The sequence below is a fragment of the Equus przewalskii genome, chromosome 2 (genome assembly GCF_037783145.1).
Source record: "Equus przewalskii isolate Varuska chromosome 2, EquPr2, whole genome shotgun sequence".
In the NCBI taxonomy this organism is placed as follows: domain Eukaryota; kingdom Metazoa; phylum Chordata; class Mammalia; order Perissodactyla; family Equidae; genus Equus; species Equus przewalskii.
The window spans coordinates 56,096,490-56,114,585 of record NC_091832.1 but is presented as its reverse complement, the minus strand read 5'-3'; positions in this window follow the sequence as shown (position 1 = coordinate 56,114,585).

Below are 18,096 nucleotides of genomic sequence, written 5' to 3'. Positions count from 1 at the left end.
GATTCTGCTGTGCTTTGGGGTCTTGACCCATTTGGTTTCCAGCCTGTAGGTGGAGGAGAGAGGACTGTCTGTGGGAAGTTTTATTCCATTGGCCAGAACGCAGTCACATGCCAGCACCTAACACCAAGCGAGGCTGAGAAATGTAGTCTCTGTGCCCAGGAAGAGAAGCGGAGGTGAAGAAGCGATACTTGGAGAGGGATTAGCTGAGAGCTTTCTGGAATTGAAGAAAGACATGAGTCTTCAAGTGGAAAACATTCTGAATTCTGAATTCTACATAAGACAAATGAAAACAAGTCCGCACTTAGACTCATTATAGTGAAAATGAAGGTCGTTTTTATTAGTTTTATTACTCACAGCCTCCTTCTCTTTTTTTTCCATACTTGACACTCAATTTTGGTTCCTGATGCAGTTGACCGTAACTTATCTTTAAATAACTTTATTTTCTTTTAAGAGTGGTGTACTTTATATGACTTGAAGTCTGAAAATGGCAGTTCTGAAAATGGTGGTTGCCCTCACAAATAAGTGACAACTTGGTTGACTGTATCTTTTTGGTTCTCAAATCTGTACACCAGTGGCTCTCCAGAGGGGACAAGTGCCCTTTCCCCATCCCTGGGGACTTCTGACAATGTTTGGAGACAGTTTTGGTTGTCACACTGAGGGGTGGTGATATTGACACCTAGTGGGTAGAGGCCAGGGGTGCTGCTCAACATCCCAGGACACACGGGACAGCCCCGCATTGGCCCCGAGTGCTGGTGGTGCTGCGCTCGAGAAGCCCTGCTCTGGACATGCCTCGTCACTGTCATATGACAGTCAGCAGGGTGGAGATGTCTGAGGTCAATCTGGTGTCGTTTTTTTTTAATTTGTAAGGAGGTTGATAGGAGTTTGTGAGATTTTTAAAAAATTCATACTTGAAATGTAACAGAATTTCAACAGGCTAAGTCCAAGTGTAGTTTTTTACTTTGCAGATTCAACTTTTTCTTTGCACAGTGGTTGGCTCACTGGTTCAGTGGTTGGTTCCTGCCACTGATGAAGGGGATCCCTGATGAGAACCCACAAACTGGTCTGACTCCCAATCATTTGCCTACAACACATTTCATCAGAGTTGTTCTCACACACCTCATTGGACAACCCAGTCCTGCTTCCTTCCAGAATCAGAACTTTAGTTCATGCAACAAGTATTTAGTAAAGGCCTACTGTGTGTCAGGTACTGTTCTAGACTCTGAGGATGCAGCAATGGATGAAGAGGAAAGAAAAACCTCAGCTTTCATCGGGTTTATATTCTTTAGCTTTTGGAAAACGTGCCTGGATTGCGGGATTGCCCTTTTCTGAGCCCACCTCTGAAGCTGGACTATTTCCCACAGCTCTTGCTCCATTTGGTTCAGACTTTTTTCATCTCTGTGCTAATCTCAAGTTGCTGAGGTTTCAGCCTGCCATGCCAAAGTAAGTAATAAGTAAAAAGCATTATCAGAAATTATAAGTCTAAAGCTGGACTGGGGCTGAGTGGATTAGCACGGTGGTTAGAATTCTAGTGTCTACAAGTCTACATGATGTCCCCAGTAGGAATAGGCCTGTCAGGTCTTGTTCAATGGCTTGCAAGATGATGATAAGCTCCCAAGAGTGTTATAATTTCACAGTTTAGGACACAGCGGTGTGGCTTCTGGTTTCAGTTTTCTCAACTCAGGAAGCGTAGCGAGGCAGCATGGCGGTTTGGGCACAGTTCTCCACAGAGAATTTTTCTGCGGGGCCAGCAACTTCACAGTCTCGGCTCCTTTCCTTTTTTCCCTAGGTATTGTTGACCTCGAACAAATAGACAGCCAGTTATTTCTCCAGGAAAAATGGGTTTATTCAGGATCAGCAAAGAATTGCAGTTTGGGGTCTGCAACCATGGCGAGCCACACGTATGTCCCCCAGCTGCAAGGGAGGAGCAACTCGTTCATAGAAGGAAGTAGAAGTAGGGAGGGCTGTTGTGAACCAAGAGTTCCGATGTAGTGGCTTTTCATTGGCTGAGCTGTGACAGTCTCTCATTGGCCGAGCTTCTTGCTGGTCGAGAAGAGGAAGTCTTTCTCCTTCCTGTTGGGTTCTGCTCTCCTCTAGGGCATGAAAGCTCCTCCTTTTGGCCTCCCCACTCCAATTTAGTGAGGTTTATTAATTTCTACAGTATCCATAGCCACCCACAAACTTGTCCTTCCAGGAAACAGGCAACAGCAGTTCCGATAAGCCTGAGAGGATATGTTTAAACACGTTTATCCTACTAGAATACGTGGATAGCAAATTCAACGTACTTGTATTTGGATGACTGACTTTCAGAGTTTCACCTCTGAGCTTACCTTGTACCTGAGTTTCTACTCCACAAACACCAACTTTACAAAGTTGCTAGTGATTACTCCACCCATCTCAGCTGGGTTTCACTTCTCTCCATTCCTCAGACACTCTCCTATGGGAGGAAAATTATCTTCATAGAATAAATATTATCTCTCGGGAAGTCACGTGGCAAAGTAAAACACCTTAAATGGTGCTTTGCCAAGGCCTAGTGATTTTTAGAAGTCTCCAGGCCTACCTTGCTTTCCAGGTCACATGCTGTCTCTTTATGAAGTGCAAGGCCAATACTTTGAATTTGTCAGGATGAATTGAAGGGCCCTACTTTCGGAGAAGAAAGTCAGAGCTATGACCAAAACTACACGTTGGTGATGTCTTCTGTCCATAAGGCTCAGAAAGAGCCATTTAATGTTAATGTGGAGTCTCTTGGCATGAGAACAGGCCCAGGAAAAAGGCAAATTGATTATTATTATAACAAGGAAATTCAGGGACAAACTGGAGGTAAAGACCCGGGATCTTATCCCACTTTCCTTATTCCAAGTATTGGACCCCGGGACCGGATCTCACGGTCCCCTGCACCCAACGAGTAGGAGCTTCTCCAGGGAAGGCTCCTGGGGTAGGAGGGTCAGACACAAGAAGGGAGAAAAGGTCAATATTTTATTTCAGATTTTGCATCTATAACTATAAGTGAGGTTTGTGTATAATTTCTTTTTCTATAATTGTCCAGGTTTGGCATAGGACTACCTTATCAATTAGCTCATAAATGAGTTGGGGAGATGTTTATCTTTTTCTTGCATCTAAAGCAGTCTAATGAGAGATCGATTATTTATCTGCTCTTTGAAGGCTTGGATAAAATAATTTATAAACCCATGTGAGGCTGATGCCTTGTGGATGGACGGGTGTTGGGGGAGACTTGAGAACTGATTGGACTTTTTAAATAGTTGTTGAGTTACTCATGTTTTCTATCCATCACTGAGTCAATTTAAAAATTTTTATGTTTCAAAAAGCCCCATTCCATCTAAACTTTAAGATTTCTTGGTATGCATTTATTCTCAATATCTGTAACTATAATTCTTTCTTCATTCTAGATTTTTTTGCCTTTTCTCTATTTTTCTCAACTAGTCTTGTCTATCTTATTAATTTTTTTTTCTTTAAAGTACCAACTTTCGGTTTTGGTGAGTGTCCTGCAAGGCAAAATCTCTCTGGGTTTCTAATTGTCAGCCCAGGTGTCTCTGGGTCTCCACTGTCATCACCAGGGTGTGGGATGAACTCCAAGCACTGTTGGAAGACATGGATTCAGGAATATACTGCACTGAAAAAGTTTACAGAGGTCAAGGTTAAGCAACAGAAGAAAAGGCAGGGATTTCCTTCCCCCTCCATCCTTCCATCACCCACAGTGAGGCCTGTGGGAGAACGGCAGCTGGCCTGTAGTGAGGGTCTTTCTCTCCATTGGAGGGACCTCCTCCAGCTGTGGCCTCCTCTTTCATCAGGCGAGAGAGAGGAAGCAGCTTGTCAGTGGGAAAACAAATAGGATGCTGGATGCCAGACTGTCTCGACTTGGGGGCCAGCTCTGTCACCAATGTTATCTTACTATTGCCCCTCCTCATGGCCGCTGCGAGATAGCCATGAGTTACAAGGAAATTGAGTTCAGGTACATCTCTCTGACTAAAAGGAAAGAAGGAAGACCCCATCTGGTTTCAGCCAGCTCATTTCTGGACGGTTCAGAGAGAGCACTCAGGCCACTCCCTCTGCCTGACATCTCTGTTTCTGCTAGAGAGGCATCACAATCTCCCACATGAGTTTGGAAGGTGTCAATGTTTCCTTGCAATTGGGTTGAATTCTGTCATGTGTATTTCAAGGTTATGTACATGATCACAAAAATTCATGATGACCTTTCCGATAGTTTGTCCTTCTTGTTATTGTGTAGTGTCTGTCTTTAATGCTTTTAATATTTTTGACAAATTTAAAAAATAAACTTTTTCTTTTCCAACAGTTTTAGATTTATCGAAAAGTTGGCAAGATAGTACAGAGTTCCCATATATATACCTACACCCAGCTTTCCCTACTAATAACATCTTACATTAGTAATGGTATATTTGTTACAATTAATGAACAAATATTGATAATTATTTTTAATTAAAGTCCATACTTTATTCAGATTTCCTTAGTTTTTACCTTATGACCTTTTTCTGTTCCAGTATCCTATCTAGGAAACATTACATTTGGTTGTCATATGTCCTTCGGCTCCCGTTGGCTGTGACATCTTCTCAGACTTTCCTTGTTTTGAAGACCTTGACAGTTTTGAGGAGTAGTGATCAGGTATTTCACAGAAGATCCTTCAATTGGGATTTGTCTGATATTTGTCTCGTGATTAGACTGGGGTTATGGGTTTTGGAGAGGAAAACCACAGTGGTAAAGTGCCATTTGCATCATATCATATCATGGGTACCTGCTTATCGTACAACAAGCATGACTTATCCTGTTGATGTTAAGCCTGGTCACCCGGCTGAGGTAGTATTTGTCAGGTCTCTGTGCTCTAAAGTTATTCTTTCCCCCCCCTCCATATTGTTCTCTTTGGAAAGCAGTCCCTACATGAAGCCCACACCTGAGGAGAAGAGAGTTATGCTCCATCTCTCCTTGATGGAGGAGTATGTGTCCTTTTCACATACTCCCACCAATGTAGTTTTTTTTTTTTTTTTTGTAGCACTTCCTTACTTTCTGCCACTACGAGATGCTCCAAGCATATTATGTATGTTTTCTGCCCCAGCCCTAAAATTAGTAATTTTTCCAAGGATCCCTGGTTCCTTTTATTGGAGAATATTAGCAACCAAAATCTGGGCACTATACTGGGTGTCATTTCTGTTTTTTTTTTTTTTTTTTTGAGGAAGATTAGCCCTGAGCTAACTGCTGTCAATCTTCCTCTTTTTGCTGAGGAAGACTGGCCCTGAGCTAACATCCATGCCCATCTTCCTCTCCTTAATGTGTGGGACGCCTACCACAGCATGGCTTTTGCCAAGCGGTGCCATGTCCACACCCAAGATCCTAACCGGTGAACCCCAGGCCACTGAGAATCCGAACGTACAAACTTAACCACTGTGCCACCGGGCCGGCCCTGGGTGTCATTTCTTACAGGCCTTCTCAGCTGACAGACCAAGAAAATGTATGTATATATACTAGCCATGTATGAACACACATCCATAAGCATTCCTATATGCAACCATCTGTATCTACATTAAGCTAAACATGAGTTAATCCTGATGTCACCAACTTTAATCCATTATCACATAGAGTATTCTAGCCTTCTACCCCAGCTTATCTGTAACGTTCCACTCCAACAGTGTGAGAGCTAGCTCCTGTCATCTGTCATCCATTTATTTAATTGTTCAATTCCAGTATGCATGGACAGCAGTATCAGAAGTACTAACCCATACCCCTGTGGGAAACAACTTTATCAACTAGACTATAGCGTTTACGTGCAGCATACCTAGGGAGCAATTTCTAATTTCACAGGGACTGATATTGCTGGAACACAGTGTAAAAGCATGAAGAATAGTGGGAGACAAGATCTGAAAGGTTAATTGGATGATCCAGTCATGTAGAGCATTTCCTGCCAAGGAGAGACCCTCAGCTTTTACTTAGTACCCTAAGTAAAGCCAGAAAGAAATTGGAGGACTTTTGAGCAGATTAACAAAAATATCTGACATGTTTTAGCAAACTCACTCTGGCTATTGTGCCAGTAGTAGACGAAAGCATGACAAGGTTGGGAGTGGGAGATGAGTTAGGAAGCTTTTACAATGATCCAGGCAAGTAGCTTAGATCAAGGTGGAAGCTGTGGTGGTGGTCAGCTTCTGGATATAATCTGAAGGTAGGATCAAAGTTTTGCTGGCTCATTGAACATAGGATGTGAGAGAAAGAGAGGAATTAAGGATAACTCCAAAGTTCTTTTGCCCAGAGCCATTAGAAGGATGCAGTTACACTTTTTGAGATGAGGAAAGCTCTTGGAATAGTAGGATAGAGGGGGAACATTAGATTTCAATTTTGTACATGTTAAATTGAGATGTCTATTAGATAATCTCGTGGAAAGGTTGACGAAGCAGTTGGATATATGAAGGAGTTTAGGGAAGAAGACTGGGCTGAAGATATACATTTTGGAGATGTCAGCATATAGGTGGTATTTCAAGTTATGAGAGTGGATGAAATCAACAAAATAGTGAGTATACAGAGATAACGACCAAAGACTGTTTCCTAGAATTCTGCAACATTAAGGGGTCAGGTAGATGAAAAGTACCCAGAAAAACAGGCTGAGAATTCATGACTATTGAGGAAGAGGAAAACCAGGAGAGTGTGTTGCCTTGGAAGACAAGTGAAGAAAGTGTTTCAAAAGGTTGAGAGTGCTGAACTCTGTCAAGTAAGGTGCAGATTGAGAATCGATTGTTACATGTAGCAACATGAAGGTCATCCGTGAACCTGATAACAGCAATTTTGATAGAGTTGGGTGAAGTGCAAAAGTCTGATTGGAATAGTTTCAAGAGAGAATGGAAAGAGAAGAATTGGAGAGGGCAATCACTCTCAAGGTGTTAAGCTCTAACGGAAGGAGATAAATAGGGTGATACTCAAAGGGTGAAGGGGGATCAAAACAGGTTAGTTTTTAAGATAGGAGAACAAACAGAACGTTTGGAGTAGATCCAGGGAAGGACTCAATATAGAGGGGGATATGTGCTGGAGAAGAGAGAGGGAACAGTTGCTGGAGAGACGTCCTTGAGTGGATAAAAGAGATGGTCCTAAGTTGGTCCTAGCGAGGAGCTGGGACCCAGGTCCAAAGGGTTGGTTCCAGCTAAGAGGAGATAGAGCGTCAACATTTTGATCCCATCTGCTCAGAAAAGTCAGTTATGGATTAAGAAAGGCCATAGCACTAAGGCAGCAATTTTTTGCTCATAGGAAGTCTAGCCCTTTACTTTGGAAAACTAGAGAAATTTCTCTAGAACCTAGAGAAATAAAGTGACTTATTTGCATTTAACCCCATGATTTTTTATGGCTTCATATTTTCCATGATTTTATCTTTTAATTTTTAATGACTTCTATAAAAGAATTTCTAGAAGAACTGATTCAAGAAACAATAATTAGCACAAGTAGAAGACTAGTTTCTTACCTTCAGGAATTTTACTGGAGAAATAAAAGGAGAAACTCCATATTGTCCCCAATCTGTCATTGAGAGAATGCAATTTCCCCCTAAACTTGTGAACTGAATTTCGCTGAGAACATTTGGAAAAGCTATTTTTAGTAAGGCTCTCTAGAAAAGAAAAAAATCAAATGAATACTAGAAAGCTATAAAGATGATTTTACTATAAAAGCCCAAGTATGTCTGAATTTCTGTAAAGAACTAAAAATTCTCGGAGACTGCTTGGGTTCAACCAGAAACAACATAAAATTCCATCACTTTTTATCCCCCAAGAGATGAATCTGTTATTGGAACTAAACGCAGAGAGAGTTAAGTAAGTGGGAACTTTGAGGGGATTGCTATTCCCTTCTGTTTGTACCCTCGAAACTTTACAGACATCTCAGGATTTTCTCTCTCCCCTTGATTCCCTTTCTAAAAATGTTGAGCCTTGTAAAAGTTAAAGGAAAACTCTGAGAACTTAGGTTCACATTAGGCTGCCCTAGGAGAGGCTTGTTCTCTCAGAGTAAGAGGGATACAGATGTACATGGGAACAGATGTCATTCTTTTCAGACCTATGACTTCTTTTTTCTCACCCAGTCCTCATCTCTCTTCCCCTGCTGATTCACTTGGGTGGAAAGATAGGCCCTGGAGTCTCTTGTTGGTAATGCTTGACACCTTTGGGAAGCCAAGGAAGCCTATCATACAGCCCAAGGGTGAGGGGACATAGAACTCGCCACTTGACCTGGCTCTGTGAGAGGCTTGTTGGAATTAGAATGTTTCTTTCCTTCTTCACTCCTTCTTCCCTGAGTGGTATCCTCTAGATATGTGGACCTAGGGGGAGGAGAACCTAGAGCAGACTTGAACAAAAGACAGAAAAGAAGCTTTTAAGTCACATACATGGTCCAACCCAGGTAAAGAGATCCATAATTGTTAGGACTCTATGGTGTACACTTCTTGTTTTATCTGCCAAGCTCCTACGTTCCTCTAGGAACAATGCTCCTATTCTTTTGGGAACTCTATCTTCTTCCTACTCCATCCACTCCTACTCCCTCCCTCAACCCATCCAGCAGGCTTGCCTCATTCTTACTCCATTCCACTCATCTCCCAACTGTTGATTAGGCCAAAGGTCAGCATCTGACTCATGCTGGGTCAATCACAGCTCTGCCCCAGAATTTTATCCTGTGACAAAGTCTGTTCATCTCCAGTTCTAACAGCAAAAATTTGAGGAGCTGTCCTTGTTTCCTCCTTTTCCCTTGCCCCACATCCAATTCATCAGCAAGTTCTATCAAGCCCATCTCTAAAAGCTGTTCTTGTCCCATCTTAAGCCGTCACCCTGGGCAAGACACTATCGTCTCTCACCTGATGATGGTGACTTGAGCCTTCCTGACAGGCTACCCTACCTTGGCTCTTGCCCCACTGGAATCTATATTCTCCACACAGCAGCCAGAGGGACACTCTAAAGATGAAAATACCATCCTGCCATTCTTTGCTTAAAACCGCAGTGGACATGAGTGTTCATAGCAGCACTATGCATAATAGCCAGAAGGTGAAAATGAGCAAAAGGTCATTAGTGGACGAATGGATATACAAAATATGGTATTTCATACAATGGAATATTATTCAGCCATAGGAAGGAGTGAAGTACTGACGCATGTTATAACCTAGATGAACTTTGAAAGCATTATGGCAAGTAAAAGAAGCCAGATGGAAAAGCCTTGTATTCTAATTCCATTTATATGAAATATCCAGAATAGGTAAATCCATAGAGACAGGAAGCAAACTGGTAGTTGCCAGGGGGTGGGGGTAAAGAAGAATAGGGAGCAATTGCTTAATGGGTACTGGGCTTTCTCCAGGGGTATTAAAAATGTTTTGGAACTAAATAGAGGTGATGGTTGCATTGTGAATGTATTAAATCCTACTGAATTGTAGGCTTTAAAATGATGAATTTTATGTTATGTGAATTGCAACTCAATTGCAAAAATGTAATATGGAAAAAAACCCTCAATGGCTTCCTATTGTGTTTAGAATAAAAACCAAATTGCTGGGAGCCCATTGTGGGGCTCTTGCCTTTGTCTCCAAGCTCTCTTAATACATCTCCATTGCTCACACATTCCAGGCACTCAAGACATCTTGCTGCCCCTGTTTTCTACCTTAAAACTTTTGCCCTGGCTCATGTCTTGCTGAGCATCTCTCCTTCAAGCCATCGTCAGAGAGACCTTCCCTGACCTATGTGTAATAGGCGCCATTGCACCCAGCTTCTCTCTGTCACATGATCCTATTTATTTCTTTCATGGCACTTATCATACCCTATAGTTATCTCTTTATTGGCCTCTAAATTTGTCTCAATTAGGGGAATGATCCTGAAGGTGGTGCCGTTTCTGTCTTGATCACTTAATCTTCTATTCCTGATGCACAGTGCTCGACAGAGCATAGGTTTTCAACGCGACTTGCTGCATAAATGAAGGGCAGCAGTGCTGTGGCTCTATTGTCTGCTGTGAGAAAGGATTGGAACCATATGCTGGATAAAGCAGACACAAGACCAGCATGCTGCAATTGTGGATCCCATTGAACTGAGGCCCTGCACCCTTGTGCCTCCTGGGGTGGAGCTGGTAGCTCCCTCTTTGGATTCTTGATCCAATGTGTTCCCATTTTGTGTAAGCCACTGTGAAAGATAAACCAAGCCAGATGTTAGTTGGGGGTGTTAAATGCTGATCTCATTCTGTAACTGCTGTGGTAGGGGAAGAGCTGAGCTCTGCTTTGATTTGCGCAGAGGTGACTGGGTGTTTTAAAGGGAGAATGAGGAAGTAGAGGGAGTGAGGGGGAGCTTGAGCAGTCACGTTAACTGAACACAAACATGTGTCTGTTTACCCACCACGCAAGATGGGCCGAAAGAAAGAAAAATGAAGTGCCAGGTTTGTGGCAAGAAAAGGGGATTTATTATCAAAAGGCAGCCAGATGAGGAGATGGGAGTTAAAACTCACATCTACCTCTTCGATAGGAAAAAGGTAGGGGTTTTTATCCAGGGTTTTAGTTGGGGAGAGGGAGCGTGTGGTTTTGCTGATTGGTGCCTTTCCAGCCTGCATTTGGCCTTAAAGACTGAATTTCTTTTCCCTCCACTATCTGGACTTTTCTGGTTGGTTTTCTCCTTCAGCCTGCATTTGGCCTTGTGAGGCTGAATCTTGACGTCTGGACCTTGACTTCCTGGGAAAGAAGCTCACTCTTATTCTAAGGAGGGACAGAAAGATCTGGTTAGTTTTGAGCAATAGTTGGTTAGGCTGAGTATGCACAGCTGCAGTTAGCAAAGCTTATCTCAAAGTTTTTCGCTCTAAGGAAGATTTTTTGACTTCTTTGTTTTTGGTTGCAGTCAGAAAAGTGAAAAATTACAGGAAATGAGTAAGAGTGTTGGTCAATGTGAATATGATTAGGCCACGTGTGTCTGCTGACTGGCATTTAGGATAGTTAGGCTTCTACCCCCCCATAGAGACAGGGGTTGGGGGGGGAGGTGGGACGACACATTTTGTTCATCCTTTCTGATGACTACATTTCAAAGGAATGGCTTTCAGGTCCTTTAGAAAGGCCTTCCTGGGTTGTAGGAGATACATATATATCTCAAAGAGGAAGGATTTACAGTTGAAAGCTTTCAAAATAAATACTCAAGAAAGGGGGGAGGTCAGGAGCCTACCATCAGGTGTTGTTAAAGGATGAATTTACCAAACAGTAAATTCTTTTGGCAGCCTTGAGCTTTTCCTGGCCTGACTCAAGGGGTAGGGGAGGCTGGGTCATCCCAGGGACATGGTCTTTGACTGCTAGATGCCATGGTAGGGTGGGTCAGGTCTCCGAGTGCAGAGGTTGGTAAGGAGTTATTCACATGAAGAGTTTTTGCAGTTCTCACCACTTTAATTTATCTATGTCACTTGAAATCTAGAGTTCTGATTTATAAAAGTTAACATTTCTAGACGGCACTAAATTGTATGCACTTGCCACGTGGGTCCTCTCTCTGTCATTAAGTGGGATGTTAAGGGTGGTGGTGGCCATTGGGGTGATGGGTTGGTGAATTGGAGCAGATTACTAATTAATCTGCTTCTTTCTAGGCCAAAAAGTTCAATGAAAGGGAAAGTCTGTGGCTCAAACACGTTCACAGGGGTGGGAGATTAGCTACATCTGTTTATATTTATCAGACCTACACTTTGTCCCTTTTGTCTCTGTTCTGCTGTTTGTTGTCTAATGTGCCTCCTCGGTGAGGAATAAACCATCTCCTTCTGTGACATGACCTGATTAGCAGTCTCTAGTCCTCACTGTGCCTCTGATGTCCCTTGTAACAGTGGATGCTTGTAAATTGCCCCTTGGGAGCGCAGCAGCAGAACATACTGTAAAACTAGATGATGAAAAGAGAGTGCAATCATAAAACCTAATCTTTTTCTCTGTAAGTGAATCTAGAAAGGGATTATCTCTTAAATGAAATATTTATAGTTTTTTTAAAAAAAAATTTCATAGCGTCTGCCTGAGAGAGAAGCACAGGCATCCTCACACGCCAGAACAGAATGTCTCTCTGCCCTCAGAGTAATTATCGCCTTTCGGCAAAGGCGTGCTGAAGGCGCACGTGCCAGGCGTTGTGCTGAGAACTTTGCCAGTTTGTCAAGTAAATACTTCAACCATCTAACACCACAGTCCTTAACCTTCTTGGAGATGGCCCTTTTGAAAATTACGTGAAAGCTGTAGGCCTTCTTTCGTAGCTTATGCTCCTAAATTCAAAGCTTTCCCCATCATTGCAAAGAATGTGTGGATCCTCTGCAGCTTAGTTTCAGAAACCCTTCATAATACAGTCACATTCACAGTGGCTCCCTGCCCATCTGTCCCCTGAAATACTGTGCACTGGGCATTCTGACAGAAATAGATGAATGGTCTGTGGCTCCTCTCTCAGAGAGCTCGGAAGCAAATGCACACTGAAGATCAGGCAACGCTGGTGAGCTCCTCAAGAGAAATATTGAAAATGCTTTAAAGTTATGTAGTACGTAGACAACTTGCACACTACCCAGTAAATATACCTTTGCATGGTATGTATTAGTTTTTCTTGGACAATCCCAGTGTAAATTTTTGTGCACCCTTATGCTAACAAATACTTTGGAATTTTAATTTTTTTGTGTGTGTGTACTTAAAGTACAACTTTCTACACCTGGAAATTAAAATTTTAATTACAAAAGCTAACCACATGTTATATTTTTTGGTGTTGAAAATTTAGTCAACATGGATCAAACTAAAAAGCCCTGCACAGCAAAGGAAACCATCAACAAATGAAAAGGCAACTTACAGAAAGGGAGAAAATATGTGTAAATCATGTATCTAATAAGGGATTAATATCCAAATTATATAAAGAACTTGTACAACTCAAAAATATAATGGACAGGCATTCCTAAAACTAGCACAAAAATATGTTCTTGTAAGTGAAGATTTCTCGTCAGGAAGTCTTGGGTTTCACTTTTGCTGAGGAAGACAGTGTAAATAGTTAGACAATGTTGATAAAGTTGAAATATTGTTTATGGAATTGTGTGTGGTGTTAGAAGGTTTCTGTTTGTCAAATGCGTGTATTAAAAATAATGAAACTTCAGAAATTACAAAAAAGCAAAAACCCAAACTATCTGGTTAAAAAATGGCCAGAGGAACTGAATAGACATTTTTCCAAAGAAGGCATACAGATGGCCAACAGGTACATGAAAAGGTGCTCAACATCACTAGTCATTAGGGAAATGTACGTCAAAACCAACCATGGTGAGGATGTGGAGAAAAGGGCACCCTTGTGCACTGTTGGTGGGCAGGTAAACTGGTGCAGCCACTATGGAAAATAGTGTGGAGATTCCTCAACAAGTCAAAAATAGAACCACCATATGACCCACCAATCTCACGTCTGAGTATATATCCAAAGGAAATGAAAACAGGATATTCAAGAGACATCTGCACTCCCTTGTTCATTGCAGCACTGTCACAGTAGCCAAGACATGGAAACAACCTAAGTGTCCATCAACAATTGAGTGGATAAAGAAGATGTGGTGTATATATACAATGGAATATTTTTCAGCCATGAGAAAGAAGGAACTACTACCGTCTGCAACAACATGATGGAACTTGAGGACATTATGGTAAGTAAAATAAGCCAGACAGAGAAAGACAAATCCTTCATAGTATCACTTACATGTGGAGTCTAAAAAAAAGTCAAACTCATAGAAACAGAGAGTAGAAAAGTGCTTGCCAGGGCCTGGGGGATGGAGGAAATAGGTTGGTAAAAGGGTGCAAACTTTCAGCTGTAAGATGAAGAAGGTCTGAGGATCTAATGTGTATAACATAGTGACTATAGCAGATAAAACTATATTGTATAATTGAAATCTGCTAAGAGAGTAGAACTCAAATGTTTTCACCAATATATGTATATATAAATATATGAGGTGATGGGTGTGTTAACTAACTAGATGGGAGAAATACTTTCACAATATATACATATATTAAATCATCAAGATGAACACTTTAAATATCTTACAATTTTATTTGTTAATTATACCTTGATAAAGCTTAAAAAAAAAAGAAATACAGGTAAGCTACCCACTGCTCTTAGATGGTGTCTAAACATATAGATAAGACCTAAAAGACAATAAGGACCTTTGGACACAGAAATGCAGCAAAACTCTGTTTTAAACGGCTGTTCCATTTACGAGTAAGAGTGGACACTGTGCACAGGAACCGGGTCTGACTTGAGAACAAGATATTCTTGGCACCCAGTGCAATACCCGGCAAGTAGAAGCTACTAAATAAATATTTGTTGAGTTAATAAAAGGTGACTTCTGCGAATATGGCAACTTTATCATTGTGAGAGGCACACGTTGCAGTAGAAACAGCTCTGGCCTGGGGGACACACATGTGCTGGTATTTCCTTATGCCCCTCCTTATGTCCTCTCTGCTCTCTGCACTTTGCCCTGCTCTGGCCTGCACGGAAGTTCTCTCCTGCTCTTGGCTCTCAGATCAGTCTGGCCAATGGGGAGCAACAGCAAGAATTCAGAGGGAGGGGGGAAGGAAGGAGAAGGAATCCAGAGTATAGATCCCCTGGTTCCCGTCCTGTGGCATCTCCAGGGTTGGCTGTGTCTCTCAATCAAAGGTCATAGCGCCTGTCACAGGGCCATCTCCCTATCCTGTCACCATTCCAGGCCTAGGCATGGTGAAGTTGATACACTCCCCAGGGTAATGCATGATTTGGTGGCCCTACAGCCTGCGCAGGCCTTTGTAAATAGTCTTTGATGAAAGCCTTCTCAAATTTCCCAATTTGGACATTGCCACCTTTTCATATAGGGATCTAGACAGATGCACTTGTCATCAGGGACCATTTGGCTTTATGAAATAGAAACCCACTCGGATACGTGAAGGAAAAAAAAAGAAAGGCTTAGGATGATGCATTGCAAGGCTATGGGATATCTTCTGGAGCCCAGGGGCGAGAGGGTAAGCAGATCCTATGGCATAAGAGGCTGCAACTAGAACTGGAAGGTTAACAAAAAGCAAAGCAGCCACTTTCTGTGCCTCTCTAGGTCTGAATGGGTCTTTCATAGCTGCTGCTCTCTGCACGTCTCCTTCTGTCCCTCCACTGCTCCCCCACCCTGCATTGAGTTAATAAAACTTTCTCTGCTTCTCTAGTGTAAGATGATGGTTCCATTTGATTCACAGGATTGCATGTCTTCAATTAAAATGTATCACTAAGGTTCACTATGGCTCTTAGACCTTAGAAGAACAATTGGTTTTTCCCAGACAGGGCCAGCACTCCACGCTTGTCCAGTTAACTATGGCAGGGATCCGTGTCATGTAGTACAAACATGATCTCCCTAAGTATGGAGGTAAGTAGTTCTCAGAGAAGGGGAAGCTGGGCAGGCACTGTCAAAGGTGCCTGCTGTAAGAGAGATTAGGAACATCCATCCACTCTTTGACCTCGTGCACAATCCTATGGTCATGTTCACCCTTAACCGATACAAGTGAGACCATGATTTGTGCTGGGACAGAGTTACACTGTGCTGGTGTGGGATTAAAGCACAGAGTCCCTTTTATTCATTCCTCTAGAAGGCAGTTACCTTTGAAGAAGTATTACCATGTAGGACATGAATGAAGAGAGGGAATGAGCTGTGCAAAGATCTGTGGAAGGGCCCTGTGGACAGAGAACAGCAAGCCCAAAGGTGGGAGTAAGATGGAGGTCACCGTGGCAGCACCAAAGCCAACGTGCCCGAGAGAGAGGCAAAGAGTGATAGGCGAGCAAGCTGAAGAGGGAGGCAGGGGTAACATTGTTTAGGGCTTTATGGTTCCAACAGGGATGATTTGGGATTTTATTTTAAGTGTGAAAGCCATTGGGAAGCAATTGGGGAGTCTTGAATAGGGGAGAGATACCTGATTAATGTTTTGAAAAAGAAGCTTGCTGCATAGGCTGAAGTAGGGCAAGAGTGGATAAGGAGAGAGAGATCAGGAGACGGTTGGAGAATTCCATGTAAGAGATGATAGTGGCTAGGGTTAGAGTGATGGCAGTGGAGTGTGGGAGAGGGTGGCCAATATGGAATATATTTTGAGGGAAGAGTCTTGAGGATTTGCTGACATCCATTTGAACAGAGAACAAGTATTCTAAATCTACAATAATTAAAATAGGGTGCTGCTGCCTGCAGTAAACCGGCAGTTCAGCGGAAGGAGCATACAGTTCCCAAACAGCCAGTGCAAGAGTTGTACAAATCATAACAAGGAGCTAATCAGTGAGAAGAGGGTGGAATATTTAAAAGTGAGAAAATTGGTTTCGAATTTGAAAAACAAAATGAGACCACCCATTGTCTCATACACTCCAAGACACATTCCAGATAAATAATTCAACATTCAGCATAAAAACATCAACACATAACGAACTGATGGAAAGTAGAGAACCATATGTCAGATCTTGGAGGATCGCGAGGGAGGGGCTTATTAAGCATAAAACCAAAGGCAGAAAACATAGAGCCAAGGACTGACAGATTTGGCCACATAGAAATGGGAAGCTTCTGTATGTCAGAAAAAAACAAAACAGGGGGCTGGCCCCATGGCCGAGTGGTTAAGTTCTCGCGCTCTGTTGCAGGCAACCCAGTGTTTCCTTGGTTGGAATCCTGGGCACAGACATGGCACTGCTCATCAAACCACGCTGAGGCAGCGTCCCACATGCCACAACTAGAAGGACCCACAACGAAGAATATACAACTATGTACTGGGGGGCTTTGGGGAGAAAAAGGAAAAATAAAATCTTTAAAAAAAAAAAAAACTGGCAAGAGGCTGGGAGAAATTTAAAAAAACAAAACAAAACCCAAAACAAAACACTAAGAGCAAAGAGAAAGACAAAGATCTATTCACAGCATGGGATGAAGGGTTACTATCATGATACACAAAAGAATTCTTTCATTTGTATGGAAAAGACAAATACTCGTTGTAAACAATGGGCAAAGGACAGTGCATCAGGAAGCTTTCAGCTGAAGAAATATAAAACTGACTTAAATTCAAACTAGCTTAAACCATAAGGTAATTGACTGACTCACAGAACTGCAAGTCCAGAGGGAGGGAGAGCTTTAGGGTTGGTTGATCTAAGACTCGAAAACCAGAGGATTCAGACTCTTTCCATCCCTCTATCTTCTATCCACATGTCAGTCCCATGCTAACTGGTTTCCAGGCTCCCGAAGGCAGCCGGTTGCAATCGTAGACACGTACCATTCATATTCGTGTGGCAATTCCTACTGTCTCTCAATACACTTTGAAATTATGTAACGTTTTTGGCATATAAATAGTACCTACTCTGTACATGCAGGTCATGCAGCATAATTAAAAAGAAACAACCACGATGCCACTGCCCAAGGTAAGAACTGCAATTTTACCAATATGTTGAAATCTTGAAGTTCTCTGTGTGCTCCTCCTTGACACCCCTGCCTTCCTCTTCTTTCTGAGGAATACACTGCCTTGATATTTGTTTTATCATTACCCAGCTATTTATTTACTTTTACTACATGTTCATATGTTGCTAAAGAATATGTAACTCAGATTTGCTTGTTCTTGAGTGTTACAAAAATGATATTATGCTGTATTGGTCCTCAGGGACTTGCTGTTTTCACTTAACATTGTATGTCCAAGGTTCATCTGTGATAAAGAATTCAGCTGTATTTCCTTCACTCACACTCATATATAAATTCCATGTTGTGATTACACAAGAACTGATTTACCTATTCTCTATTGATGGATGTTTGGGTCGTTTTTGTTCATTTTATTGCAACCAAGAACAATGCTATGATCGTTCTTGCATGAATCATCTTTTGCATGTGTGCAAGAGTATCTCAATATTTACCTGAGGATGGAATTGTTGCATAGTACGTTATGCAAATTCACATTTACAAGATAATGACTAATTGTTCTACAAACTAATGGTACTTGTTTACAGCCTCACATGAGAGCATAGTAAGTGTTCTCAGTGATACTTCATATTGTCAGACTTTTTTGTTAGGCTGAAGAGTGGGAAAGTCTTATTGTCATCTTAATTGTCATTAACTGTCATTATATTGTCATTTAATGGCAGTTATTATTTCCCTGATGGCTAATAATGTTGA